The sequence below is a fragment of the Prunus avium genome, chromosome 4, assembly GCF_965620075.1.
Source record: "Prunus avium chromosome 4, drPruAviu1.hap1.1, whole genome shotgun sequence".
Taxonomy (NCBI): domain Eukaryota; kingdom Viridiplantae; phylum Streptophyta; class Magnoliopsida; order Rosales; family Rosaceae; genus Prunus; species Prunus avium.
Genome location: NC_142287.1, coordinates 11,839,858 through 11,845,615, shown reverse-complemented (window position 1 = coordinate 11,845,615; position 5,758 = coordinate 11,839,858). Strand labels below are relative to the sequence as shown.

The window sequence follows — 5,758 nt, the reverse complement described above, 5'->3', positions numbered from 1 at the left end:
CCTTGGCAACCAACTTGGCCTTGATGTAACCTAACATGAATATTCTGGGTTTATAAGTTTGAAGTTTCAAGTTTCAAGTTGGATTCATGATTCATGTTCTTATTCATTATGCTTATCAGTTAATATGCTTGTTTGAATGATTGATCACCATTAGAACTTGTATGGTTTGAATTAAGAGTAGACACCATGCTTTAATTCGAATTGAACTATGAATAGGAAGAGTATGTATGGATATTCGACAACAGGGATTAGATACATGCTTGGTTGTTTAAATTGTTCTTCTATGTTTAATGGGTTCCTAATGCTTAATTTTAGGTTAGACAACAAATGATCAAATTAGGGAATTAGGAACACAAGGTTAGAACCAGACACCATGGCCTAATCATACTTTAGGTAGAATCAATCTTTGAATATGAATTAGACTTGTTACTTGACGCCTTATAACCCAGAATTGAATTGTTATGGTGATTCGAATGCCCTAGTCTCCAAATCTGTTTTCCAGCTCTTAAAACCACTCTTTGTTACACTTACTTACTTTGCTTTTGTTTGAAATTTCATTTTGCTTATTTTGTTCAACAATCACAACCACTCTTACTTTAAATTCTGTTTTAGATATAACCTCCTACTTTCTTGAATTTGGTAATCTAAGTACATAACTAGTTTTAACTTCTCAATCTTCGTGGGTACGACCTCGTACTTGTCTTGCTATACTACTAATTGCCCCGTACAATTGCTAGTTAACATAATATTAACAAGCGTTACCTAAGTAGGGAAAATGTTAACTATGATTAGTATGTTAACTATGGTTAAGTAAGTCAATAAGTTTGTTCAAAGATTAATTGCAAGTCAGGTAATTAGCACGTGTGTTAGAGAGATAAGCAGTGTGGTTATTCAGTTAAGCTACTCTGTACTCGGTTTATATAAGAGTATGCTACGCTTTGTAATGATTGATATTGATAGAAAATACAATATAGAAATGCTTCAGCCTTCTTCATTCTTATGATATCTTTGTATTCTTCTTCTTCTTCTTCCATTTATGTTAACAATATATACATACCTTGTTAAAAAAAAAATAACAGTAATAAAATTTTGTGTGCCTCAATTTCAATAAGAAAGTTAGGAAGATATAGGGCCTATTTGGAGTGCTTATGGTGACATCCTACATTTCTTAAGGAAAGGAAGTTTCAAATATTAAGAAGAGTTACCCTATTCTCATCATCAACCACTACTCCAAAAATTGAAAACTACGTCACCTAAAAGACGTCGAAAAGTGAATTTCGCGACGTTGTTTTAAAATTGGCTATAAATCACGTCAGTATTTATAGAAGCGACGTCGTAGGATATCTAATACGGTGGTTTATGAAAACATATTTTAAAACCACGTCGGTTGTCAAGACAAAGCGACGTGGATTCAAAACACGCCAAACACTGTTCACTCAAGTGAACTAAATTTTCACGACTCGCGCTTGCTCTTCTAAGTTTCCCTCTCGTTGCTCTCGATGAAAATTTCCAATCTCTCTCGACCTCTCCCTATCTGGACCTCACTTGGTTCAAACCATCTCTCTCTCTCTCTCTCTCTCTCTCTCTCTCTCTCTCTCTCTCTCTCCCTCTCTCTCTCTCTAAGGCCGTCATCTCTTTCGCATTCACTGTGGGTTCCGTCGATTTGGAGTTGTCTTGCCGTGGCTACCATCGACATTGGCATTCACTGCCCTGCCCTTGGCTGTCGTTGACATTCCCGTTGGCTGCCGTCGATTTCTCATTCCCTGGGCTTACGCCATTGGAGGTCACTGAGCTCCCTCAAGTTCGCGACCCTTCATCAACACTCTCAGGTACTTTCGCTCAGCCTTTTACTTTGTCAATCACGAATTTGGGTTTGGGCTTCTCTCCAACTTCTTAAGAAAGTTTCATATCTGCGCTTCAGAGGTACCATTTTCGCTCTCTTTCCTATTGAGTTTTTGCTTTTCATGTCTTTGTGTTTTGTGGGTTCACTATAATGCATGCAGATCTGGTGGTTTATATGGTTTTTTTTTGTTTTTTTTACTTCTGTTTTGGAAATATGAGAGATCTTAGAGGCTTGCTGTGGTTTTTGTTAGCATTTGCTCTCGGTTGCTTGTGACCAACAAGCCAAATTGAAGTCGTACAATTTTATGGAGTAAATTTTGCAGATCTGGTGACCTCTTCATTTCATTTGCTTGTAATCTACAGATTTTGGGTTTTTGATTTTCACTATGGTTATTGTATTGCTTATTTAATGACTACTATTATGTATTCTGAAGATTTGTTTGAGACTGGTGTCATTATCAGAACAACCCTGTTTAATGGTTGATATTTTTCCCAAACAAATCCCTTTTTCTTGAAGATGGCCATGATGTGCTAGTTCACTCAATTATTAGGATGTCAATCTGCTTCAGGGATGTAGATTCTATTCATCTTTATGTCTGATCTGATGTTATTCTTTATGGATATGGTTGTTCTTTGTTTGTTCACTCTGTATTTGCTTTTCTAGGAATAATACTTTTGTAAAAGTATAATTTTTATGTTTTCCACCAATTTCAAACTATTTTTGACATTTATTCTTTCACTTTGTTGGAGCTATTGACCTTTCTTTGTTGCTTAAAGTATACTACGGTGGGTACACTGCTTAGCTTGATATAAGTTGTCTTGTTATGCTATTGTGATGTGTAGAGAATGGAGACTTTCCTATTCACATCTGAATCCGTGAACGAGGGTCACCCCGACAAGTTGTGCGACCAGATCTCTGATGCAGTGCTCGACCAAAAATATTTGAAATATTAGTGATAATTATGTCGTCTGCAAGCATGTGGCTGCAATGTTCTTTCTAATCTTCTTTGTCTTGCTGACTTGGATTTGCAGATTAAACTCATGAAGGAGATGTACTTGACTAAACTACATGAAATGCATTAAAAATATTGCTACTAAACTTGAGAAGGTATGTAATCACTTCTTTTCTTTCCTCATATAAAACAACCAATTGTTTGTTGTTTGGGAATTGAAAGACATGGATTGAAACATGTTGTGAAGTCTTGTTATTTGTGTTTTTTTAAATTGTCTATGTACAAGGGCAAGTAGGACAAGGAGAAAAGGGAGAGGGTCCTCCTCCTTGTGTTGATTCAAAGATGAACTCAAGAACTCGTCTCATTGCTCACTTTATTGAGCCTTCTCTGCGTGAGTCTCTACTGATTTGCTACATTGACTTCCTATTTTCTTTTTCTTTATTTTTATTTATGAAAAGTTTCTATTTTCTTTTTCAAAACATAATACTTAATTCCACCAAAAAAAATAAAAATAAAGAAGTGATGTATTATTAGAGTGTAGACCATAGTAGCTTTAGTTAAAATTTTGTTTTTGTTTTTCTGATTTGGTACAGGTTGCTGCTACAAGGAAACTTACTCAGTGGTCAAGAAAGGTACTAGAATACAACTTTCTTTGCCTTGCTCCACTTGAGTTGTCAGTCTGTCACAAAGCTTCAAGCATGGCATTTCAAGTGTTTTGACTTTTATTATTATCAAGTGTTTAATATTAGCATTATAATCTTTTGGCATGATTCATAAGAAGGGACCTGTGAAATATATTTGGATAAGGCTTGTGTTTGTGGAGTTTGATGCTAATTTTGCAAGTCTTGTAGAAGGGACCTATTGTTGCTGATATTGCTAGAGTGGAGGGGAATACAACAACTTGGAAAATGTGCAAGGAAGGAGGAGCTAACTCATACATCCAAGAACAAATTGATGAAGTTCGTATCAAACTAGTAGAATTTGTGAGCAACATGTAGCTCCTTTATTTTTAATTATAGGTAGGAAGTATATATGTAATAGAATAAAGATTGGTTGACTATGTAATGACTATTGAATCTTCAAGTTTTATGAAAGAAATAATTTTTGAATCATTATAATCGGTTTCCTAGTTAAAATCGTTGTATGGAATCATAGAAAACAAAAAACTACAATGTAACAGCTTGGGAACTTATTAGACGACATATTTAAAGAAAATAAACGGTGGTTTTACCATCGTCTGTACATAAAAATGACGACGGTTTTAAACAAAATAATGTCTTCTTTTGTTAAATACCGTCGTTTTTACCATATGTAACGACGGTTTTCCAAAAAGCGTCGTCTTTACATCAAAACAACGACGTTTTTTTTAGAAACTGTCGTTTTTACATATAATAGACGACGGTTAATTACCGTCGTAGTTTGACTTTCAAAAAGATGACAGTCGATTTAACGACGGTTTGAAAATGAAAAAGACGACAGTGTTTCCCCGTCGTCTATTTCTATTTTTGTAGTAGTGAACTGTGGCATCTATGAAATAATTTGGAAAACCTAAAGTACAATACTCACTCAGTTACCCCCACGTACCACTTGTGGGAAACCTAAAGTACAATACTCACCTGATATACATCCTAAGTTTAAGGGGGTGTATTCAAATTTAGATTTTAAAAGATTTTAAAGAAGTTTAAAAGTTTAGGTGTATTCAATCACGATTTATAAAAGTCCATTCAATTTTGGGTGTATTCAATTTAGACTTTTAAACTCCATTCAAATTTGGATGTATTCAATCATGACTTTAAAAGAATTTATAAAAGTTCGGGTATATTAAAAAACTCATTGGTTTTAAAGGAAATACAAAAAGTGGTGGATTTCGTTTGATAATAGACTAATTTTAGGCCAAGATAAATCTTTGTTTACCCCCAGAAATTTTGATAGATATATTATTTTTATTCTCAAGATATGATTTCACAACTTCTACTACCACCATCTTATCATAACCTTCACCATTGCCGCCGCCGCTGCCGCCATGACCACCACCACCACAGTCATCATCGTCGTCGCGGCCACCACCAACACCACCACCATCACTACCACATTCATCATCATCGCTGCCACCACCACTGCCATCGCCGCCACCCCCCAGCACCATCACCACCCACCGCCAATTTTCCCCCAATTATTTCTAAAATCACAACCCTAGTGTCCCCCTGCAACAAAGTAACTAGAGATCCCTAAAATTGGCGTCTTTGTTGCTCGAAATTGGGATTCTCCTTGTTGGCAATTGGGGTTCTGCGCAAATATGTGATTTGGTTCAATTGAAAAAGTTGAATAAGAGATATAGAAGTGGGAGAAGCAAGGCAGGTTTCACGATGTTACTTTGGAAAGGTGGCAAGAATTAAAACTTCTTGGACCGATTCAAACCCAGGAAGACGATTTCAAGTCTGTCCACTTCAAAGGTAAGATTCTTGGATCGATTCAAACCCAGGGTTTGTTGTTAATGGGTTGAAACGCTGAAAATTTGTGTGGTGGGTTGATGCAGGGAAGAGTTAACAAAGGATGTGAATTTAAATCCACAATTAACCATAAGCCCAAACAAAGCCAACATACCCAACATAACTGAAATCTTAAAGAAACCCACGAGCCTAAACAAACCTTACCACCACCACCTGAAGAAGCGTCGTCGTGGCCACACCCACCAGCACAATGTCTGCCACTTAATTAGTTTCACAATAGGAATGCGATAAGAATAATGTTGAAAGTCCTATAGAAGTTGCGAAATGTCTTGAATAATTGTTTGAAGGCTCTATGGATTTCACGAAAGCAACCTCTCACAATTTCTTTATCTTTTAAAATATTAGTAGTACAAGTGATTGAGGGAGGGAGGTTTACACAAATATTCATTTGGTGTATAAAGGTTTCAAACTTCTGTCCACATGTGTAGAGGTTAAAGAGCTCAAATAACTGAG

General features: G+C 36.0%; 1 long non-coding RNA gene across 3 annotated transcripts; it reads left to right on the top strand.

Moving 5' to 3' along the window:
• The first annotated feature begins 1,500 nt into the window (after positions 1–1,500).
• Positions 1,501–3,907, top strand: LOC110751202 (uncharacterized). 3 transcript variants are annotated; one of them, XR_015835123.1, is made up of 5 exons: positions 1,501–1,829; positions 2,686–2,950; positions 3,082–3,186; positions 3,389–3,427; positions 3,647–3,907. It is a non-coding gene; the product is annotated as an uncharacterized LOC110751202 (long non-coding RNA). The 3 variants fall into 3 exon arrangements; XR_002525834.2 differs by having other exon boundaries at positions 1,501–1,923; XR_015835122.1 differs by having other exon boundaries at positions 1,509–2,950.
• The last annotated feature ends 1,851 nt before the right edge of the window (positions 3,908–5,758 follow it).